Genomic DNA, 25,736 nt, shown 5'->3' with positions numbered 1-25,736 from the left:
GGACATGTTTTCACATAAGACTGAAAATAAATGACACTGCTTGGATGAGAGCAACAACACTTTACAACTATTGTGTGATGTTAAGAAGCAGCACAAATATATGCACAGATGCATGCACACAAGGCAGGCTCTTTCAGAAGAGTCTGTCTTTCAAATTCATTAACAAGTCCTGGGGTTACACTACAAGACACTCACCCAAATCATTACACAGTGGGACTGAATCTGAAGCTACAGATTTGAGAAGGAAACTTTTTACAGCCCTACCTGCAGCTATTAAACAGATATGCCTGTGGAATACTGTAAAAACAGTCACAAAAGAGTTTTTTTATAGAGTCACTCCTTGCTTTTGTTCTTGTGGCCTAGATCCTCAACACTAAAATAGTTTAAAATATGTAGACAGCACTCTAAAATGTTAATACTATGTTCATAACTTCTTGCTGGTATATGTTGGAGAGGAGCAGGCTTACTCATGATATATATGATTATGATATGATTATGTTTATTGCTGCCCCTATTAACCACAGTATGAACTGACTCAGCATATAAATGCATATGCATGTAGACTTCATTCTATATACACAGATATCTCCATCTATCTATATATACATTATTACGTATACCTATGTATACTTCATTTATCTTGCATTCGACTGTCTGTATTTTGCCATGATTTTCAATACTCAACATTATTAGTTTATCATCTCTTTACTCTTTTACTTGTTTCAGTCATTTGACTGCGGCCATGCTGGAGCACCACCTTTAGTCGAGCAAATCGACCCCAGGACTTATTCTTTTGTAAGCCCAGTACTTATTCTATCGGTCTCTTTTGCCGAACCGCTAAGTGCATCATTAGTTTATGCCTGCTGCTTTCTGCTGGCATGGGTCTGATGGGTTTTCTGAGACAATGTTTTACAATTTGATGCCCTTCCTGTTAACCATTGATTGTAGTTATTATAACATGAAGGGACACTGCATACTCACAGTATGTGTGTAAAGATACACATGCTAATACACGCATTGTTACACAGAAGTCATATACTTACAGGAAATAGATACAAGAAATAAATACAAATTTGGGTGCCACTCATTTTCCACAAGATTTGGGTGTTTTGTTTGTAAATATTCCTTTCGTATTCATACACATACAAGCATACAAACATACATATATAGATAGAGAGGAAATGGTAAGAAGAGAGAGAAAGAATGATAGATTGTAAGGTTTATACATACATACATACATACATATATATATACATATATATATATATATATATATACATATATATATTATATATATATATATATATATATATATATATATATAATCTTTCATATTAATAGAAATCCTAAATAATATATTCCTGCCCTTATTGATACATAAAATACTCCTAAATATCTGTCAGCACACTCACAAACATATATAAAACCAATTCGTTTATTGAAGAAATACACAGATAACTGCTACTATTTACTGCAATTCATTGAATGCAATACGGTGATGGTGGTGGGTTATGTTAAATAATAGTAGTGAACAATATGTCCAGTAAACGAGAAAGTAATAATGTGTGTGCTTGTGTCAGTGCGTGCACGTGTGCGTGAACGATACTGCATCTCCTTTTCTGATAGCCAACTACTGCTTGTTCTCTCCCACTTAGCATGGGCACCTAGCTTTAGCAATCTAGCTATAATACAATTTAGAGAGAAGAGACACTGAGAGAGCGTATAGAAATTTCCAGTTTGATCATTGCTACTTTAATGTATATAGTAACACAGAGGGTTCTTAATTTAAAAGACAAAAAGAAACTGGCATAAATAATTACAATGGAGGATATCTAATTACTATTATGATTATTATCATCATCGTTACTATTATTATTATTATTATTATTATATAATTTTAATGTGTTTCTTAAATGATGATTTTTCTTTCAGCTATTTTCCAGTCAATTCTTACCCCAGAAACATATTAATGCAAAAATCATCAAGCTGAACAAGAGTAAAGCTGTTGATTGATATTGCTAGTGTTTAAATAGAAAATGTCCAAAGCAACTGTGCGATTGCGAGTGAGTCATCCTCACATTCTTTGGACAGTGAAAGGAAAAGATAGTGGCAGTTGCGGTAGTATTCCCAGACCCCTCCCCCTTCGTCATTGATTTTTCAGGTCAGCTGATCCAGCTGAATGCATTTTTTATGCATGTCTAATATTTGAATTGCTAAATCATAGCAGCATTAAAATACAGCATTTTCAGATTGTTTTTCTAAACTCGATGAAAAAAGACGAAGATGAATAGACAAATATAGAAAGAAATCTGGAGAAGAAAAATAAGGAAATTTTTGAAAGAAAATCATGCAAACGACAGAAGAATTTCTATCTATTGCATGGAACTAAAACGGGAATGTGTAACTCTTGGCAGTAGCATTTAATAATGATAATGTAATAGGAATTATTTTAACAAGTCATCTAGCTGTCTGTCTCTGTACGCTACTGAGGTTCTGATACAGAAAACCAAAAAGATGATTATGAATAATTCTCACTGCTACTACTACTACTACTACTACTAACATTAATATTATTACCATATAAAAACAACAATTTAGACTATTATAAAATTATTTATAGGAATATAGAAATATACTTTTATTCTATATTTCACAACTAAATATTTTGAACAAAATGATAAGAGTAAAATGAAGTTACACATGTCTTGGATTATAAATTATTAGGGTTATTATAGTTTTTTGTTTTTGTTTTTGTTTTCTAATGTATTTAGTAGTTTGTTTTCCCTCACTCAATTTCATCAATAACTATCGTAGCATGAAAATTATTTCAGAGATAAATCCCATAAATACTATAGCATCTATTGTGAAGTGACGCAACTATAAATTTACACGCACAATATATGTGTGTGTGTGTGCATGGAGAGACACAACACACACACACACATACATATATGCATACATATACACATGCACACATACAATCACACTCATACATACATATTTTTTATGCTACAAAAAAAAAAAGCACCATCCGTCCGTGGCCGTTTGCCAGCCTCGCCTGGCACCTGTGCGGGTGGCACGTAAAAAGCACCTACTACACTCATGGAGAGTGGTTGGCGTTAGGAAAGGCATCCAGCCGTAGAAACACTGCCAGATCAGACTGGGCTTGATGCAGCCTTCTGGCTTCACAGACCCCAGTTGAACCGTCCAACCTATGCTAGCATGGAAAGCGGACGCTAAATGATGATGATGATGATGATGATGATGAAAATAAAACAACAAAACCCTTTATCAAAGATTCCTGTAGAGCAGAAGAAAATTGATCAATATGTCTGCTGCATTTTGCACCAAAAATAATCACAGCAATTCTGTGGTTAATATAAGAGAGTAAGGAACCAGGACAGCAACGCAGCAGGGAGGAAAAAGTAGGTGTTATCAAGGATTAGGTCCAGCAACTGAAGCTATAGTGATGGCTATAGTGGCAGCGGTATCATTATGGTGCTGAATGAATATTTTGATCGATACAATAATTGGTGCTTGCTTTTCAAGAACATATAGCTGCAGCATCAGTGAAAGGAGGAAGTAGTCTATATATAACGTGCGCGCGTGTGCGTGTGAGTATATGTATGTATGTATGGGAAAGAAAAAGAGGAGAGAGAGAGACAGACAGACAGAGTTGCAACACCAGTGAAGGCAGCAATCTTAGTATATAATGTTTAGAATTTACAGAGTAGGATATATGTATCAATGTGAAGTAGAACTGACTATATATATATAGTCTATTGTATAGATAGTGCTACCTATCCATAACTTGTTTCTATCTATCTATATATATATATATATATATATCACCGTGATCAGCGTGACTGACCAGGCTTTCAGATGTTGCTACACATCGCTGGTCACAATGCGCTTCGCATTGTTTTAGCCTTCAAATGACGCCACCCCACTGGCTAAGCGAGCAGGCCAACAGAAGAAAGAGTGAGAGAAAGTTGCGGCGAAAGAGTACAGCAGGGATTGCCACCACCCCCTGCCAGAGCCTCGTGGGGCTTTTAGGTGTTTTCGCTCAATAAACACTCACAATGCCTGGTCTAGGAATCGAAACCGTGATCCTATGACCACGAGTCCGCTGCCCTAACCACTGGGCCATTGCGCCTCCACATATATATATATATATATATATATATATATATATATATATATATAGAGAGAGAGAGAGAGAGAGAGAGAGAGAGATGGATAGATAGATAGATAGAAACAGGCTATGGATAGGTGGTAGCATTATCTATACAATAGACTGTATTAAATATATAGCGAGCAGTATCATTCAGAATAGATGGGCAATGAGTGTGCAAAATATCAAATATATAGAAAGCTACAACAATATTCTAAAGGATGCACACAGAACATGATGTATAAAAGTTGTAGTAAGTGGCTGCCGTATCATTTGTTTCTTCAATACCAACTACATAAAAATCACCTCTCTCACACACACGTGTGCGTAGAGTCAAAATTAGCAGCAATTTACCTTACTGCAAATTGAAAATAAAAAATTTTAAACCAAGCTATCAGTACAATAGAAAAGGAATCAAAGATATTTCGAATAAAAATTATCAATGAGCCACGCATCCCGAGCCTATTTTTAAAATGTAATTTAACCAATCTTAGTATAGTTAACTATATTCTTTTCTCATGAATCTGGAATTTGCATCGAAAATGACTAATAATAATAATAATAATAATAATAATAATTGACCTTAACCAGTTGAGCATGTCCCTTAGTGGCTGACGATATGTGCATCTCTGATCACGAGAAGTAGTAGTGGGGGAGCATCATAGCCATGTGTTGAGAGGGATTCTTTGGGGTTTGAATAATTCACCTCTGGAAACATTGGTTCTTTCAACATCCTTAAACAACCCTTATTCAGGGACCTTTTGAGTGGGATGGGCTACTCAACCTGAAGAAAATTCTAACTGGGCCCCACCTGCAAGGTCATGTGCTGTTTATTTTGATATGAGATCACCATGCCATGCACATATGGTTGTGATGCATGTGCCTGGTGTACCCTTATCAGACGGGTAGTCATGATGGGTATATTGGGCTTCGTATATTTTACCCCAGTGTCACTTTGATGGCATGCACTGCTCTCTCACTCAATAATAATAATAATAATAATAATAATCCTTATCTACTATAGGCACATGGCCTGAAATTTGTGGGTCATTTAAATCAACTCCAGCACTCAACTGGTACTTATTTTATCAACTCTGAAGGATGAAAGCAAAGTTAACCTTGTCGGTATTTGAACTCAGATAGACAAAATGCTTAGCAGCATTTTGGCTGGCATGCTAACAATTCTACCAGCTCGCCACCTCAATAGCAATGATAATACATTGAAAGGGAAATGATCTTCATTTTTGCTACTCTGAATTTTCTATAGCTTAGTTTATAAGAAATATCCTCCATCAGAAAACAAATTTCTAACGTAGATTCAATGCTACAAATTTGGGAAGTGGAAACATTGGATTTATATTACCAACTTCAGTACTTAACTGGTACCTATTTTATCAAACCTGGAAGTATGAAATATGATATAAAATATTGATTTTTGATCAAGCATTTTAGGAGAAGGAATAGTTGGTAATATCTATATCACTGTATTTTTATTTAACAAACCTGAAAGTGTGAAAAGTAATATCAAATAGTGATTTCTTTTCATTAGGCACAAGGTCAATTTTCATAAGAGAAACAATTGAAATAAGTCTTGTTTTACTGATATGTTATTCATCATCCATTTTATTCTAAAAGGCTAAAAGGTAAATAAAAAATTGCCTCTCCACTCAAATATCTCTATCTGTCTCCTCCTTTGTTTATATTCTTCTGGGATTCTCAAGAACATTGTTTTGTTATTCTATTCTTAACACTTCCTTCAAACCCAACAAATAAATTCATACATATAATTTTATACACACACACATATATATATTTGTGTATTTATGTGTAAAGCACCCACTACACTCATGGAGTGGTTGGCGTTAGGAAGGGCATCCAGCTGTAGAAACATTGCCAGATAAGACTGGAGCCTGGTGCAGCCTTCTGGCTTCCCAGATCCCCGGTCGAACCGTCCAACCCATGCTAGCATGGAGAACGGACGTTAAACGATGATGATGATGATAATATAATAATATATAATAATTAATTTACTAGCAGCGACATTAAAGTTTAGTATGTTGGGCTCATCAAAGGTAGTAGATACGTCCCACTGGATACTGTCCCTGACATGCACTTCATACATAAGGAACTGACAGACAAGAAACTGGGCATTATTAGAGGTCTAGAAATTAATCTTAACAACTTTCTAATATTTATTGCCAGCTCTGTCTGGCCCCGTGTCGGTGGCACGTAAAAGCACCATCCGTTCGGGTCCGTTGCCAGCATCGCCTGGCCCCGTGCCGGTGACACGCAAAAGCACCATCCGTTCGTGGCCGTTCGCCAGCTCTGTCTGGCACCTGTGCAGGTGGCACGTAAAAAACACCCACTACACTTGCGGAGTGGTTGGCATTAGGAAGGGCATCCAGCCGTAGAAACACTGCCAAATCAGACTGGGCCTGACGAAGCCTTCCAGCTTCACAGACCCCAGTTGACCCGTCCAACCCATGCTAGCATGGAAAGCGGACGCTAAACGATGAATCTAGTTCTTTAATAAAATGCAAGGCTTATTTTGTAGAGATTAATGTAGGGGGGTTGGTGATTCAAAATGTATCCTATGCATTGCTTAGCCCCAGTTTTAAGTTTGAATTGGAAGAAGGATTAGTCGCCTTTTCCAAAAGATAAGACCTTTGTAGAATTTCTGGTTTCTGGATCTACATGGAAAATAATGTTCTAACCAAAATCACAAATCAAGATCAACTGTGAAGTGATACAAAAGCTCATGCATATAGCCAGCTCCCATGTGTAATTAGTATTAACAAACATAATTTGTATTATATCAACGGTCCTACAATTTTTTTCTGGTGCATTAGTTTATCATCCTTGGATGAATGATTCTAACATGATAGAAACACAAAACTTAAATGAATCAAGCTAAATACCCTAAGATATATTTAGTTCATTGCTCTACTCTCTAACCCCACATCCAATACACTTATTTTATAATCAACAAAAGTAGTTAACAACATCCAATTCTCGAATACTACTCTCGTCAAATCTATACAAATTTCAAAAATACTAACAAAATACCAAGATCCATATTTATGAAGAATTCATGAAATACATGATATACCCTTGGTTGTCAACTATCATAGGGGAGATAATAGCCCCCAGATAAAATTAATCTGAGAAGGGCTTCATTTCTAGCATTTGTAGAAGCACATGTGTTTGGTGAGAGAAGATTAGGGTCAATTAAACTAACATCAGTACTTGGCTGGTACTTCATTTGTTATGAAACCCAGAGGGATCAAAGGTAAAGTTGACCTTGACAAAACTCAGTTTCAGAAAGTAAAGAGTCATAGTAATTTCGCTAAATAATGCAACCCAATAATTAACCTCACACACACACACACACACACACACACACATGTAATTCTAAAGAAACTCAAATCCCACACACTGATGACAATATGAACACTACCCTTCATCTCATACTGAAACATTACTGATTTGTGTAAGAGAGAGAGGGGAGGAGAGAGAGAGAGAAAAAACGAGAGAGAGTAAGAGATTGAGTGAGTGAGTAAGTGAATGTATGAATGAGTGAGTGAAGAGAGTGAGAGACAGTGTTCATGTAAGAGTTATTTTCTGGACTGTTATGAAGTGGCAGAGATGACTCACTGTCTCTGAATAGCCACAACAGTGTTTCCAATAGATACAAGTAATAGTAGTATTAGTGGTAACATCAACTTTACAAAAGCAAATAAAAACCACCATCCACCCTGCAATATGAAGAGGAATAAAACTGAACAAACGAATCAAAAGAAGAAATACTGTGTACAATAATATAAAACATATTGAAATTGTTAATGACTGTATATTTTATTTACTTCACACACACGCACACACATACATATAACATTTAATTACACAATGTTTGAAAGCCAAATTAATTCATATACATACAATGGCTAATAAATTGATTAAATATATTTTGTAAAAAAATACTGTAAAATACTTCGAAATTTGCAACAGAGGAAGTAAGGGGAGGTTTTGACAATGCATAATTAAACAATTACTCATAGCAAGCAATTATGAATATATCTCTTTCACACACACACACACAGAGAAACACACATGGGTACAATGATCAAATTACCCATCAAAATATTCCCCTTGCCCTTTAAATCCCAGGAACTATATTATTGTGACTGCTTCATTAGAATAAAAAGGAACAACAGTTGTTCTTAACAGACAGACACAAGGCTAGAAATTTGAGAGGACTTTATTTTATCAATACTAAACGGATGGAAGACAAAGGCTGACCGGTGTCAGGATTTGAACTTGGAAGTTGCCAAAAATAGTTTCGATATAGAAGAAAAGATTCACCCAAACTACCATTTATGATGAAAGCAAGAAAGAAGAGGAAAGCTTGGCTATTTTATTGATTTGTCATTGGGCTGAATGAATGAGAAAGTGGTTGGTATTTACTGGAAACAATAGCAGTTACAAACTTCCATTCATATAATTGTAGCCAAACGTGTACAGAAATAATTTATGCAAATTTACAAAAGATGTACACTGTGTGGTAAGTAGCTTGTTTACCAACCGCATGGTTCCCGGTTCAGTCCCACTGCGTGGCACCTTGGGCAAGTGTCTTCTACTATAGCCTCGGGCCGACCAAAGCCTTGTGAGTGGATTTGGTAGACGGAAACTGAAAGAAGCCTGTCGTATATATGTATATATGTATGTGTGTGTTTGTGTGTCTGTGTTTGTCCCCCTAGCATTGCTTGACAACCGATGCTGGTGTGTTTACGTCCCCGTTACTTAGCGGTTCGGCAAAAGAGACCGATAGAATAAGTACTGGGCTTACAAAGAATAAGTCCCGGGGTCGATTTGCTCGACTAAAGGCTGTGCTCCAGCATGGCCGCAGTCAAATGACTGAAACAAGTAAAAGAGTAAAAAAGAGTAAGAGTACACACTTATAAAAGAAGCTGAGTTACTTCATCTTTACTCTGAGTTTCTGGGCATTTTGCATTGATTTAGTTGATGAGGAGGGGTTATTTTTGCCAGTCAAATGAACTCTCAATTAAGAAACTTAATGAAGCAACAAAGTGATTCACCAGCTTCCAATGAATGAACTCCACTACACATTACGCTTTCTTCACACGAACCTTTGTGAGAATGAATGTGTGTTTCAATATATATATATATATATATATAATTGATAGAACAATTTTCTTCCTTTTTTTTTTAATCTAGCTAAGATTAATTATCAAGAAAACAATTAATATTTTATTTATTTATTTTTTTTTTTTACTTGTTTCAGTCATTTGACTACAGCCATGCTGGAGCACTGCCTTTAATCGAGAAACTCGACCCCGGGACTTATTCTTTTTTGTAAGCCCAGTATTTATTCTATCGGTTTCTTTTGCCGAACTGCTAAGTAACGGGGACATAAACACACAAGCATCGGTTGTCAAGCAATGTTAGGGGGACAAACACAGACACACAAACACACATATATATATATATATATATACATATACATATATACGACGGGCTTCTTTCAGTTTCCGTCAACCAAATCCACTCACAAGGCTTTGGTCGGCCCGAGGCTATAGTAGAAGACACTTGCCCAAGGTGCCACGCAGTGGGACTGAACCGGGAACCATGTGGCTGGTAAACAAGCTACTTACCACACAGCCACTCCTGCGCCTATATATGGAAATAACATGTGTTTTTGTTTTAAGAAACTCATTTTTTAATTAAGTAAAGACACAAAATAAAATTCATTTAAAATCAGCATGACTGCATGGTAAGAACTTTGCTCCCTAATCACAAGGTTCCAGGTTCAGTCCCACTGTGTGCCACTTTGGACAAGTGTTTTCTACTTCAGGCTGACCAAAACCTTGCTTGTGGATTTGGTGGATGGAATCTGTAAAATGTCCATCATATAATATATTTTGGCAAATGAGACCGATAGAATAAATACCAGACTTACAAAAAATAAGTCCTGGGGTCGATTTGCTTGCCTAAAGGCAGTGCTCCAGCATGGCCATAGTCAAATGACTGAAACAAGTAAAAGAATATATATACATATTTATGTATATATATATATGTATATATAAGTGTGTTTGTGTGTGTTTTTGCTCCCCATCATTGTTTGACATCTAGAGTTGGTTTGTTTACATCCTTGTAACTTAGTGGTTCGATAAAAGAGACCAATAGAATAAGTATCAGATTTAAAAAAAGAAAACAAAACAAAAAATACTGGTATCAACTTATGCAACTAAAATTCTTGAAAGCAGTGCCCCAGCATGGCTGCTTTCCAATGAGTGAAACAAAAGAACTGACATTAAACTAACATCATTAATTAGTTCCTGTATCAATTTTATGTTCATCATAGATACCAGCAAGTCTTGATTTTACAAAAACTGCTTTATATTATCATAAAATATATATTTCTAAGAAATAGATATAAATTAATAAGGAATGATCGAATAATTTTCAACGCTACTTAAGGTAAAAAAAAGAAAAAGTGGTGGAGGTATTTATAGTAGTTCTCTATTTTAAAAAACAGTATAGCTAAAAAAAGTTCACTTCACAACTATGTGATTTTGGATTCAATCTTACTGTAGAGTAGTTTGGAGAAAGTGTCTTCTAATAATAGGTTGATCAATACTTTCTTTATGAGTAGGATTTGGAAGATAGGAATTGTACAAAGGCCAGTCACATAAGAAGGCAGTTGTTCAAAAGATGAACCAATCCAGACTCTGACGTCTTATCTAGCCCATGCCAGCATGAAGGAGCAGGGATAAGATGGTAACAATGATGATATAACTGTGTAAACCAGCTGTATAAAGATGCCTTGTTTACGTGAAAAAGTAACTTATCCATTTGAGAAATAGAAATTGATAAAATAAGAATGAAACTGAAATAATTACTAGAGTCAATAAGACTGACTAAAACTTTTGAAGATTGTGTCTCAGAATGGCTACTATCCAATGACTGAAACCAGTAAAATAAAATAAGTAAAAACTTGAAATAATGTGATCTAATGATGAAGCTTGAAAGTAGTTGTTCTACTTACTATAAACAGAAATTAAATCCCTGTCAAATTACACCCTACCTTTCAAAAGGATACACTGAATATAATGGTCTTAGACAGGTGTGGTTGTGTGGTAAGAAGTTTGCTTCCCAAGTACATGATTCTGGGTTCAGTTCCACTGCATGGCACCTAGGATAAGTGTCTTCTACTATAGCCTCGGGCCAACCAAAGCCTTGTGAGTGGATTTGGTAGATGGAAACTGAAAGAAGCCCGTCATATATATATATATATGTGTGTGTGTGTGTGTGTACGTGTGTATCTGTCCCCTCACCATCGCTTGACAACCGATGCTGTGTTTTATGTCCCTGTAACTTAGTGGTTCAGCAAAAGAAGCTGATAGAATAAGTACTAGGCTTAAAATGAATAAGTTCTGAAGTCAATCTGTTTGACTAAAGGTGGTGCATGGCCACAGTCAAATGACTGAAACAAGTAAAAGAATAAAAGAAAAAAGAAAAGAATACCATGAATTTGATCATAAGATTATTTGATAATGGCTTAAGACTTGATAGCAATGAAGAGTTAAAAATTTGGAAAGGATTTTTTGTGAAGTTAAAATTAGAAAATGTCTCTTGTGAAGTTAAAATTAGAAAATGTCTCTTGTGAAGTTAAAATTAGAAAATGTCTCTTGCGAAGTTAAAAGCCTGAAAATGTTTCTTGTGAAGTTAAAAATCTTCTAAAAGGAAGAATATTATTACAAAGAATCTTGTTAAAATGAAGGCAAAATCCACAATGAATAACAATCTCAAAGTGGGAGGCCATACAATTGAGTGGAATTTTAATATTTCCCACACAAAATATGCAAACTGTTTATATACCATACTCTTGAATCATAAATAAATATTTTTTCTAATTCAGAGATGATATTTGAAATGAAAATTATTATCCATTCAGAATTTAAGGAAAAGTCAGAGGATAATTAAATAAAATCAGACTAATACTATGAAAAACATTTCAGAAACAATTATTCAAATAATATAATTTGGATTAATTAACATCCAGTGCATTGATTTTGATATTTCTTTTGTACAGTTATAAAAAAAATGTAATTGCCAAGATAAGAGAAAATAACATAGCACTAATGAAATATCTAGAATTTTATGGAATCATAAGAGAAAAACTGTTGCCATTATTATTATTATTATCATTATTATTATTATTAGTAGTAGTAGTAGTAGTAGTAAAAGAAATCACTAAGAGAAACACAAGAGCTGTGGGGAAATATAAATAAATGTTATATATATATATATATATATAGTATAATAAGATCAAGAAAAACTGAGAGCAAAAAAAAAAACGACAAGAAGAGTGGTTGGGACAGAAAGATACAGAAAAGTGATTTTCTTCAGTACTGAGTAGGCAGAGTTGAGATTTGTGTAGGGGGAATTAATAATTCCAAACCAGATGCATTAGCAATTGAAGGAGAGTTGGTAAAGATTAACAGAATGCAATCTTGTATTCTTGTAATAAACTGGCATAAACGAAGTCTTGCTAACAGCAGAACTAAAATATGAGGAAAAAGATTTTGAGAAGCAATATGATTGATACAGAGCGGGGTTGACCACAAAGACAGGTGACAAAATTCTTTTCCATTTTGTATAGGCTAATAATTGTTTGACTGTGATCTAGTGTTGTAGAACATGACAAGTATTGTCGTTGATGTATGATTGAATGGGTTGCAGGAATGGAAAAGTGTGGGTTGGCTGCTGAGTGGTTTAGAATTAGCAGCAATTGAGGTGGATTTTTGCTTTGATACAACAAAGCAACTGTATAAATAAAGAATAAACAATACAAATTGCTGTTGTAGGATGACAGCCTACAGAGATCGAAAGTGATTCACGTTCACCAAGATGAAATAGTTGTTATGGATAAACTGTTTATGTATAATCTCTCGAGTTGGAAACACTCAAGAAGTATAATCTCACAAGTTGGAAACACTCAAATATATACTATTTGATAGATCCAGAATTTCTGATATATTTCAATTAATTAATACACGTAAATATTACATTAATTTATAAAAAACTTCTGCAGTCAGATATGGGGGTCAATTATGATAGATTAAAAACCAAACATAAAAACAGTAATCTGATAAATGAAAAGTTTCTAAAGAGAAAATACTAAACAGAAATTGGCTACCATATCTTTGAAATCACAGAATTTAAGTAAGCATAAACAAATTAGGAGTGACAGAATCCTGAGAGCATTGGATGAAATACCTTATGGTATTTAATTACATCATAGTGTTCTGAATTTAAATCCCACCCAGGCCAACTTTCAATTTCATCCTTTGGAGGTCAATACAATAAGAAGCAGCCTACTTCAATTGACCATATCAACTTACACTCTTCAAAGCAGAACCCAATGTGGTCACAATCCATTGACTAAATCCACGAAAACAATATTTTGTAATCATATTTCATTGTAAAGAAGATAACCTTTGCTCTGGAAGGAGTTTCAGATTTGGAAAAAAGAAAGGTAGGTCATATTATTTAAGTATAGAGCATCAAAAGGAATGGTCTGGTAAGTTTACATTCACTACACCAAGCATTTGTGGAACTGGATAAGGCCTTTCACAAAATTCTAAAACTATGTAAGTAGAAATATTGATAAAATGTATACAAGAAAGACAAAGGATGAGAAATTTCAACGTTGTAAATGGTAGGGCACAGTAAAATTATTATATCATTAGCTAGAATCTCTGAAAGACAACAACTTGAAATCATACATTTAACTCTTTCAGACTTATGTGTTCTGAATTGCAAGGCTGTGTACTAGAGAATATGAAGACATCATCAAAAAGTGTATTTGGAATGAAAGCAGTACACTTGCTCTTACCAAAACTGTTATCACCAGCTGGCAAATGCTGTTATGAGAGACTGTTAAATGAAAAGAATACAAATCAGAAGGAGGGTTTACCCACAAAGTAAACCTCAAATCTGGGATCAACTACCACAGGTTGACAGAGTGAATAAAGATATGAAGAGAGGAAAGGTAGCTGGAGCATCAGGTATAGTCACTGAAAAGCTGAAAATGGCAATATAGATTATGAGCTAGTCACACATCTAGTCAGTCAGCTAGTATAGAAGTGTGCCATATCCAATGACTGGTATAGCAATATCATTATCAACTGCTAAAAGGACACAGGAGATATAATAAAGAAAGGAAAATACAGAGGCATCAAGTTGATGGAGAGGTTATGAAAGTTATCAAAAGACAATTAATAAGGAACAGATGAGATGGTGTTCAGTTTTGTGCAGGAAGAGATGCAATTGAGAGCCTCTTCCTAGTGAGATAACTACAGAAATACCTAGCTAAAGTGTAAGCCACTGTACCTGTCATTAGTTGATTAGGAGAAGGCATCAAACATTATGCTCTGCAACAGGTGGTTACTAAAGAAATTAGGTGTAGAAAAATAGCCATAACAGAGGAGTTTAAGAACCAGCTGTTCTGATAGTATAGAAACTAGAGTAAAAATAGGATGGGAAAAGTTCATGAGCAATTATTTCTGCAAGTAATAAAGGGATTCTTCTTCTGAGCAAATGGGCAGATTGTATTTTGCTGGTGTATGAAATGTGATACTACAAAATAGTAAGATATGAACCCTCATTGAATGCATAGAATTTTCAAAGACTCGAAAGAGATGACAAAGCATCATCTGCTGGTTATGAATGGTGGAGCACAAATGAGATGAGAGAAAACCTGGACATAAGAGGAAACAAGAGAAGACTGATATGGTACAGATATAATACAACTGAGGATAAAAGCTGTAAAAGCAAAGGAGAGCACTCAAAATGAATGAATCTTGTTGAAGGGGGTTTCTTAGGAAAACTTGGAATGAAAGGGTGAAGACTAATCTCAGGATGCTAAGCCTTATAAGGATTGGTGACACAGTGCTGGAAAGACCAGTTCCCTTAGGTATTTTGAAACAAATGTTGATCTTTTACCAAACTACTCCTATTCTGACAACTAAGCTTCCACACCTCACTCACTGATGATTAGGTCATCTAGAAAGTATTAACTAGGGAGCAACTAAGCATTTGAGAGAATTTATTGCTATTCAAGCCTCTTTTCACTCACTATATGTGTAATCTACTTTCACTATTAGTTTGCCTGAAGCTTCATTACACACCTTGCATGTCTATTGTTTAAAATGAACATACCATATGAACTTTCTATTACTTCCTGCATTCTGGAGGTGCAATGGCCCAGTGGTTAGGGCAGCGAACTCGCGGTCATAGGATTGCGGTTTTGGTTCCCAGACCGGGCGTTGTGAGTGTTTATTGAACAAAAACACCTAAAGCTCCACGAGGCTCCGGCAGGGGATGGTGGTGATCCCTGCTGTACTCTTTCACCACCACTCTTACTTCCTGTTTCTGTTGTACCTTATATTTCAAAGGGCCGGCCTTGTCACTCTCTGTGTCACGCTGAATATCCCCGAGAATTACGTTAAGGGTACACGTGTCTGTGGAGTGCTCAGCCACTTACACGTTAATTTCGCGAGCAGGCTGTTCCGTTGATTCGGATCAACCGGAACCCTCGTCGTTGTAACCGACGGAGTGCTTCCACCACTTTCTGCATTCTGAGAACATCATTTCCCTGGGGTTGTAGGGACTTGTATTCTTTCCTACATACTAAAACTGTTTGCATTATTGTCAACTCATTCAAACCATCACTGAAGAAACAGCTGCCTAGCAATTGTGGATGTGTTAAGATTTAGTTTATTTCTGGGTTGATCAAATAAAATTATCTAAACTTCAGTCTTTACTGCCTCATTAGTCACGACTGAACTGGTGAAACAGATACCTAGCATGACTAGCAACTACAAGTTTCATTCAACTAAATCACACACACAGACAAACACACACAAAGGGGATCTGTTTCTGAATATATCTTGTTTTTCTATAATTGAATATAATATGTTTAAGATAAAAGAGGTCTTTAACTGTAACAACTGTTATACAAATAATTATTACAATGCATGCTGTATATATGGTTTACTTAGTTAATACAGATCCAATACACTTACACAATGAGCCCACACATTTTGTTTTAGTAAAATTACTTTTGTTGCATAATTACATAATTAGAAGATAAAATAATAAAGTGGTAATAATTAGAGAGACAAGCCTTTGGATGAGGTGGTATTGAAAAGTTCTTGGACTAGTTTTATAGTGCATTAATTATTTGTTCATGAGATACAGTAGACTAAGTTTATAATTAATATCCCCAAAGTAGTTTTCATACAAAGGTCTGGAAACTTCATAGTGAGGAAGTATCATTACATATAGTATTGGCTAGCAGAATATATCACTGATGATTAACTGTGTGATAGAGTTATTGATGTATCCTTTTTAATATCAACTCACTTGAGAGACTCTGTATCAAAAGGGTTACTGCATTCTAGTTAACCCTTTAGCATTTAAACCGGCCATATCCGGCCAAAAGTATTCTGCCTGTTTTACGTTCAAACTGGCCAGATCTGGTCTCTCACACCAACCCTACAATATTGTTTGAAAAATGAACAGCTACCTCATCAAAATCTCATAGTTAGAAGATAATGCATGATTAGCTAAAAACAATGTGGATGAAAAAGGATTAATTTTGGCAGAATAATGTGAACACCAACGGGTTAAATTGAAATCTCTATGAAAATTTCATGATAGCATGAAAATTTATTTGAACACCACCACATAACAGCCAAAAAATAAAGACAGAAAAGGAGGAAGGAAAGAAACATTGTAGACTGTTGTTGCTGATAAGACAGGGTGGTCATGGCTAGGATATCTTTGATAGCTCAATCAGCACCAAACTAGGGCTAAACAAAAACAACAACAAGCAATATCTAACATAACAGATATTTTTAGCAAATTCCTCCAAATTTTGATTATAATAAATATTAATTTAAGCATGTAGGCATTAAGAATATAGTCAAAAAAGTGCAACAGTTCCAAAAATAGTATATATTACAGCAACTGTTCATAGTTCCAGTAACTGTTGTTTGTTGTGTATAGTACTACAATTAGAATCAGTTTCACCCAGTTCTGTCTTCTCTGTGTATATATTTATCATAGCTTCTATAATACTTGACAACAATGTTACAAAGGTTAATATTGCAATGGTAATGTCAAACCATATCAATTCAGTGAAACACACTATCTAATATTTTGACTTCATATACTGAACAATTGCCTTTGTAGTATTTGACAACAAAGTGGTAAAGGATAACAATGTTATTTGAAGCCTGATCAATAGAGTAAAAAATCGATTATCCAAGGTCTGCATTTTGACAAGCACAACACATTATGATTCAGTATTCCTGATATTCACCTTCTAATTATCTTATCTCTAATCTATATGATTGATAACTGAACAAAACTTAAGTCAGTTCTTACCTACACACACCAACATTATATTTCAAATCACAATGATTTTTTTTTGTTTTTTTTTCCAGCTTTCAGCTTTCTACAATAAAAATCACCTGTAACACAGGTTGGTCTTTAAAAATTTTTAAATAGATGAATAATGTGATTTTCTTAACTGTATCCTATTCTACACTCAATATGTCTACATAGTAAGTAATCCCTGTTTAAACTTAGCCTGCTCCTTTAGGCAAGAATCAGATAAATTCATTTAGCTTTCCAATCATTATATTATCATAATGGTCTCTTGACCTATCAGCAGCAGAAATGAAAAGTTGATAGTTGTTTTGTTTCTATTAGTTTTGTTCAAGACAGTGTATTCACCAAATATCTACACAGTATTAGGTATGCACTGAAAATTTGTCTCAAATAAGCAACATCTACACTTCTTAAATAAAATATCATTAACCTAACTTGTTCACTTGTACAGTAATCCCTCGCCATATCGCGGTTTATTATCTAAGCTTACGTCGATTCGCCCACGATGTTTTGCATTTATAATAGGCATGTTAAAGAAGGTGGATAAGTGGATACCACACCAACTGTACAAGCATCAAATGACACGTCTTGAAACTTGCTGTTCTTTGCTGTCACAGCATAAAAGCGAACAATTTTTGCATTGTATTGTTATGTGTGATAAAAAATGGATTATTTTCAATGATAGCAAGCATTCTGCATGGTGATTCGATAGAGAGAAAGTGCCAAAACACAATCCAAAAAGAAATATTGTCTGTTTGATGGTCCAGCACTGGTGTCATCCACTAAAGTTTCATGAGACCTGATAAGTCAATTACTGTGGATTTATACATCAACCAGCTGGATGAAATGATGAGTGAACTTGCAATTAAACAGCCGAGATTGATCAATAGAGACAGGCTAATTCTCTTGCAAGACAATGCTCAACCACATATTGCACAAAGAATGCTACTTGAGTTACAGGAACTGAACTAGGAAGTACTCTGTCATCCACCATATTCACCAAATCTTGCACCAACTGACTATCACGTTTTCCATGCATTAAACAACATTTTAGCAAGGAAAAAATTTCAAATCCGAAGAAGATGCGAAAACAGCCTTTTGTGATTTCATCACCTCTTGCTCTCCAGAATTTTTTGTTGCCAGCAGAAATAAGCTACCAATAAAATTGCAAAATTGTGTTGATAATTTAGGTGCATACTTTGATTAACTGCATTGCTTTTAGTTGAGATAAAGTAATATAAACTTAGACATTTCAGTCTTAACCCTTTCGTTACCAACCCGGCTGAAACCGGCTCTGGCTCTTTAGTACAAATGTCTGGTTTTCAAAAGTTCTGAATTAAAACCTTCCACCAAACCTTAGTCACAATTTATGTCCCTAACTCTAGCTTAATGATAACGATGTTATTTTACTTAATTCTTTGTTATATTTAACATAATTGGAAGAAACACTGAGCATCTCAAAATAAATTTAGTAATGAAAGGGTTAATGACCTGATAGTTCATGGACACAAACTACACTTAAGTGAATCAGCAACGAAGTTTCAGTTTAGTCAGTGTAGTTGCTGAACATAGCAGTTGAAATTCCACCAAAAACTTGGCTTTCTCCTTTAAAATTCTAAATCATAGTAGTCTTGAATAAGTTGGGATAGCGACAACCAATGACAAACAAAAGTTCAGTTGGGTATCATCACTGCATAAAGACGACCAGAGTAATTCAACACCAATAAAAACTACCACATCCATTACATGATTTCTTTGCAGCCGAGAAAACCCTTTAAATTCCCTATGTCACATTTACTTGGAACAACTTCATTATGAAATTATAAAAGCTGTTAACCCTTACAGGGATGATAGGAAAATTCCTTATTTCTTAAGATGACTTACTTCAACAGCAATTCAGTATGAAATTTCAGTTTTTTAGCTTCTACATGTTTGATGGGGAAGGGAAAGAACCATGTTAAGAAATTATAGAACTCCAAAGAAACAGAAAGTTAATGGCAGATGATGGGATTTCTTCTTCAAATTGATTTGTTTAAACATTAAGCTTTATTTAAAATATTTCACAAAGAAACAAATTGATCAATGTAAATGAGATTTAAGAATCAAAAATAGGTTTATATTCGCATGAGTTAGCAACTGAATAATAGCTTTTATAAATTTCATCAGCTCTCAGAAGACATCTGAAGCTGTGTACAAAAAATATTCAAAGTGTAATTTGTTTTATACACATGACATTAACATAAAAATAACAGTGGAATTGCAATTTGAATCAAATATGTTTTAAGAAGTAGATTGAGTTTTCTTTTTTAATAATTCAGATAACAGGGATTATTCTAAAAAGGAATACTAAAAAAGACATTTTAATAAAGGATTTGAGAATATAAAGGGAACATGAAGTAAATGTATAAATTGAAATCTAATAGAAAATACCATTATCAATTGATTTAGCAAGCATTCTTCCAAGATTTCATGGACTAGAAACCATCTGTCTCCAAATTTTTTTCTCTCCAAACATCCTTATTTTAATATTTTTCTACATCTCATCTCTTCACATCATCAAAATGAATTTTCTTTCTTTCTAATTTAGAGGCAAGAAGCTTTCCATCTTCCTCTCTTTCACAGTATAATCTTGGCACCAATGCCATTTAGCTTCCTTTCAAGTGCATAGCAAATCAATGTTATGATGAATAGAAGTACTCGGAAATTCTTTTGGCAATTTGACAATAATCATTAAACAATCACTCATTTCTATACATTGACTATAATTTGAAAAGCATTACAACTATTCTACCATTTTAGGAGATGTATTAAAGTAAGACATTTTATGAACACCCTTACTTTTAAAACATTAAAAAGTAAATAAATGCAAAAAGGGACTAAAATAAAAATTCAGTTGCAGTCTCCCTTAACCCTTTAGCATTCAAACCGGCCAAAATATTTAACCTGTTTTATATTGAAACTGACCAGAGCTTGCCTCTCACCTCAGCCCTACCATGTCATTCTAAAACTAAAAAATCACAGCACTGAAATCTCTAAACTACAAGATAATGCAGGATTAATTCAAACCATCTTAATTCAACAAACATCACATTTGACAGAATAATCTGAACACTAAAGGGTTAAATAGAAGTTCACATTTGTAAAAGAGAGATGAATAATCATTGAATAAGTGGATACTGGATGATGCTAGTATTTATTTCATCAACACAGAAGAGCAAAAGATGAAACTGATCCCAGAAATGTGAGGCATGCAACCATAAGTACAAACCATTTACTAAAATAAAATGCAAATTAACAAAACCAATTTATAACTTCATATAAACTAGTTATTAATAGAATGGCTGGATGCCCTTCCTAACGCCAACCACTCTGTGAGTGTAGTGGGTGCTTTTTACATGCCAGACGGAGCTGGCAAACGGCCACGGACGGATGGTGGCATGTAAAAAGCACCATCCGTCCGTGGCCGTTTGCTAGCTTCGTCTGGCACCTGTGCGGGTGGCACGTAAAAAGCACCCACTACACTCAGAGTGGTTGGCGTTAGGAAGGGCATCCAGCCGTAGAAACACTGCAAGATCAGACTGGGCCTGATGCAGCCTTCTGGCTTCACAGACCCCAGTTAAACCGTCCAACCCATGCTAGCATGGAAAGCGGATGCTAAATGATGATGATGATGATGATGAACAAATACAGTGTAATGTAAATTAGTTTCTGCAAGCATAAAAACAATTGCAGAAAACAGTTTCTTTGGGGGCAGCATCTCGAAAACCCTTTCAACTTTCAGTTTTGATCATTTAAAAAAAAAAAAAAAAATTAACATTTCCTTTTTATCTTAAGAAATTCAGAGTGAAAAGTAAAGGAAAGTAGTAAGTTCCAAAGTATTATATGTCATTATGGAGGCGCAATGGCCCAGTGGTTAGGGCAGCGGACTCGCAGTCGTAGGATCGCGGTTTCGATTCCCAGACCAGGCGTTGTGAGTGTTTATTGAGCTAAAACACCTAAAACCTCCATGAGGCTCCGGCATGGGGTGGTGATCCCTGCTGTACTCTTTCACCACTCTTTCTTCTGCTGGCCTGCTCGCTTAGCCAGCGGGTGGTGTCATTCAAAGGTTAAAACAATGCGAACGCATTGTGACCAGTGATGTGTAACTACATCTGATAGACTGGTCGGTCACGTGATATGTCATTATAGTTAGTAAACCAATAATAGACAAACTTATAATCAAAGGTATTTCAACTGTGACCATATCATCTTTCCATAGACAATATCAAGGCCTATATTATCTAATGTATCCCTTATGTATTTAAGACAGCAAGGAGTGATATGAGTGATATTTAGTTGTTCTTTCTAGTCGGTTGTGCTATTATGTAGAAGCTTCTCCACTGAGCTTTGTATTATTTGGATCGTGAAGATTAATTTAATAAATTGACCAGTTGTGGATAATAAGCTACAGCAACACAATCATTGTTTGTTATGAAGTTGATGTTGCTGGATCAGGATCAAATTCTGTATTGAGTTGTCTTTGCATCATGTTGTGCCAAAGAGTCTATTACAAAAGATAATTATATTTCAAATAATAGCTGATCACTATCTGTTTATTGATTATTCCTTTCATATACTAATAGACAGTGTCTACCTTTTCTCCATCAGCTACTCATATTTTCTCTCAATTTGCACTGTCCTGCATTGGCTTTGAAAACCCACCTACCCATGAGCTTTGATTAAACTTCTAAATGACAGTGTGTGTGTGTGTGTGTGCGCATACACACACACTCAATATTTATATTTACATTCATTTCACTAAGTTCAACCTGCAGCCATCATTAGGTATCTCTTTTCTGGATGTGTACATGGTCCCTAACAAGATTCAAACTAAGAGACTTTATATCTAAATATTCACCGATGTCCTTATCCACTATGCCATTGCTCATCGATATCTATGACCAAAAACATTCCTGCTATGATAATTCCATATTTTTTGTATAACTAGAATTACACTGTCCAACAAAATTATGGTATGGTTTGAGGGAGATTTAACAGCTGTTTTCCAGAACATTCAGTTACTGTATAGAAATATCATGTTCTCTTTATCATAGGTATGTCGTCCTATTTTAGGTTGTAAATATGAGGTTTCCAATTTAACCCTTTAGCATTTAAACCGGCCATATCCGGCCCAAATTTTTAACTTCTTTTATGTTCAAACCATCTACATCTGGCCCCTCACTCATATCCTACAATGACATCCTCAAAATAAACCATCACATCCTCAAATTCTCAGAGCTACAAGATAATGCAGGATTAATTCAAAATAATGTGAATGAAAAAGCATTATATTTGACAGAGTAATCTGAACACTAAAGGGTTAAAACTGATAGGAAATTTGTTTTATGAATGTTTTTATTATTTAGCAATGATTATTTTCCAAGGGCTCCAAAACTAGCAGGAGAAAAAGAAGAATATTTTGATAACTATAAACTAGAAACCAAGCTTGAATGCTTACAACAAAGTAGACTCAGTGAAAGGCACAGGTGGGTCCAGATGAGATGTTCAGTCAGGTGATGGTTTATTTCTGTATCAACAGAAAAATCCCTTTGAGAGAATTTTATAGTTGATCGAATGTTTAACCTTTAACAAAGCACAATGCTTCTTTCTTTGTGATTAAAACTAGGTACATCCATCAAACCATAAAACTAATTTACCCTAATTCACATACAAATGTCTCAACCATGAAAACAGGAAAATAAAAGCACAAAACATTTTTTTTAAATCTCATTGAAGCCTTGAAAAACTTTCTGTTAGTTCTTCCTCTATCTTTAGTATGTATATACTGTTTTAATTAGGAACTTGAATAGCTAATTACAAGCAAAATTTTCAAATTTTTCATAACCAAGAAAAAAATAAATTGATGACTGCTTCGGTAGGCAAATAGTCTATTTATCAAACCAATTTTTGCTTTTTCTGCAACATTTTTATACAAACTACCAAGCCTCCTAGTATTCACTTTCTTTTAAGATAAATAGATCTTTTCAAAAGCGGCAGAGGAAAAATAGGTCATACTATCCAGGCTGAAGTCACCCATATCTGTATTTCGCTGATTGTCACTAACTCAACAATTACCTATAATTATCTGACCTAATATCTTTTTGACAAAAAGACCCAAATACTTCCTCATCTGATATTTTCCTTTCCCATTTTCTTTTTAGCTTCCCAATGTAATTAATATGTAGAGTTCATATCATAATTTGCATTTATAGCTCTATTCAGCCAGGTCATCTAAGTATAATTAAATGTGAAAAGGTTACTACTACCAAATAGTTAAGTACAACAAATGAAATAAGAAAAAATACAACATTCCTTCAATTTGCACACTGAAAATTATTTCCTTCAAAATATACCAGGACAGTAAAAACTTAAGACGGATGTTTCCTTTCTACAATGCCAGTATCATCATTGTTTTGAGGAGAAATTCTTTAGTCTTTCTAATTAATACCCAAGTATAATAATTTTACTTTCTAAAAAATGATTGTTTCCTTCTTAACCCTTTTGTCATCGTATCTCAAAAGAAATATGATGTTTATGTTTAAACTGATTAACTTTATAAATTAAATATTGCATTAAGATAACATTTATATCACAAACAACAGAAAGGTTCTTGTAGAAAATATTAACGGTTGGTTTTAATTTAAATATTCAACACTTTAAACAAGCAGTTTATATAAAAGAAAGATAGTGGCAGCCTCTGGTGGGTTAGTATCAAAAGGGTTAAGAACATTCGTTATTAGACACTTTGACTTAACATGTATATATTGCAGATATATTTTAGTTTATGTACATATTTATACAATGATTAATGTTTACCAACTACATATGAATTTTTCCCTATTTCAAGAAAGCTTATAACACACAAACAGGCTATAAAACATTAGTAATAGTTATGAGAAAGTATCAGGCTGTTTTCGTCTGTCTTATTGTTCGATGGCTACTAAATTTAAAACAAAGAATCTACATAAGTATTAATAGAATTTATGCTCAATCACTTGAGCAAATATCAACAGTGTGGTCTAAAGTCCTACACTCCTTAAAATAATTTCTTTCTACACCTGATATCAAAAAGTTACCTCAGTACTTGAATAATTTATCAGCTATGGAAACAACTTTATTTAAAACCTTTATGTCATGACATCAGTGGGAAGATGGCCAAGATAACGTGATTACACAGACATAAATTTGTTTCCTATGATATAATTATACATCAACACATTTCTACCATGCTGTTTTGTCTTCATTTAAATAACAAATCTCAGTTTTTAAATAGCTCCACTAATTTGTTCACTAAAATATCTTTTACTTTTCTTACAATACTGATCACAAATTACGTAATTTGCTTGCCATTTTAATAGCTTTAAATTTTTTATTGTATCTATCTTATTTGAAATCCTTCTATTATAATTAAATTCTTCATCCATTCAACCAGCAATCATTTGACTTTTTCAGCTAACTTAGTATCCTTGGTTTATATGACTTCAATATTACTATCATTCAGTTATTTGATACTGACATTATGGATCAGCTAGTAAATACATATCAGTAAAAATATTTTTAATTCAATTTAAGACTAATGTAGCTAATTGAGGGAAGCTTACTCTTTCTATGAAAACATAAATAAGAGAAGAAAAATTACCAGTAAGTATTTTTCAATACTGGAAACTCTTCTCAGTCTTTCTGTTGAGTTATATTCCTTTAGTAAACTCACCAACTTTCTTCTCTCAACTTAAATTTCAAGCAATTCAAATTGAGTGTTAACTGATGTTATGATTTCACCTAGTTATCCACATTTTTTAATCTCAGAAGAACCCACTTCTTCAGGGAAATTAATAAAAAATTGTTTCATTAAAATCACTAAATACTTTGCATTTGCTGCCCATACTTCCCTAATATGAAGTTTCTCACTCTTTAATTTCTGAGTACGGAGAGAAACCCTTTATTACAAATGTAGATAACAGTTCTTTGAATTACTTCATCTCATCCTATGGGAATCTAATCCAGTGTGTTATCATCATCTCCAGTTTTAAGTCATTAAAGT

General features: G+C 34.3%; 1 protein-coding gene and 1 long non-coding RNA gene across 14 annotated transcripts in view; one reads left to right on the top strand and one right to left on the bottom strand.

Moving 5' to 3' along the window:
• The window catches only part of LOC115215626 (tyrosine-protein phosphatase Lar), a 535,158-nt gene that overhangs the window by 290,957 nt on the left and 218,465 nt on the right, over window positions 1–25,736 (bottom strand). The gene's annotated exons all lie outside the window — the stretch shown is intronic.
• LOC118764770 overlaps window positions 1–25,736 on the top strand; it is a 226,687-nt gene that overhangs the window by 130,154 nt on the left and 70,797 nt on the right. The window lies entirely within an intron of this gene.

This window comes from Octopus sinensis, linkage group LG9, assembly GCF_006345805.1.
Source record: "Octopus sinensis linkage group LG9, ASM634580v1, whole genome shotgun sequence".
NCBI classification, from domain to species: domain Eukaryota; kingdom Metazoa; phylum Mollusca; class Cephalopoda; order Octopoda; family Octopodidae; genus Octopus; species Octopus sinensis.
The sequence above is the reverse complement of the archived record's forward strand: the minus strand, read 5'-3'. Positions and strand labels throughout refer to the sequence as shown.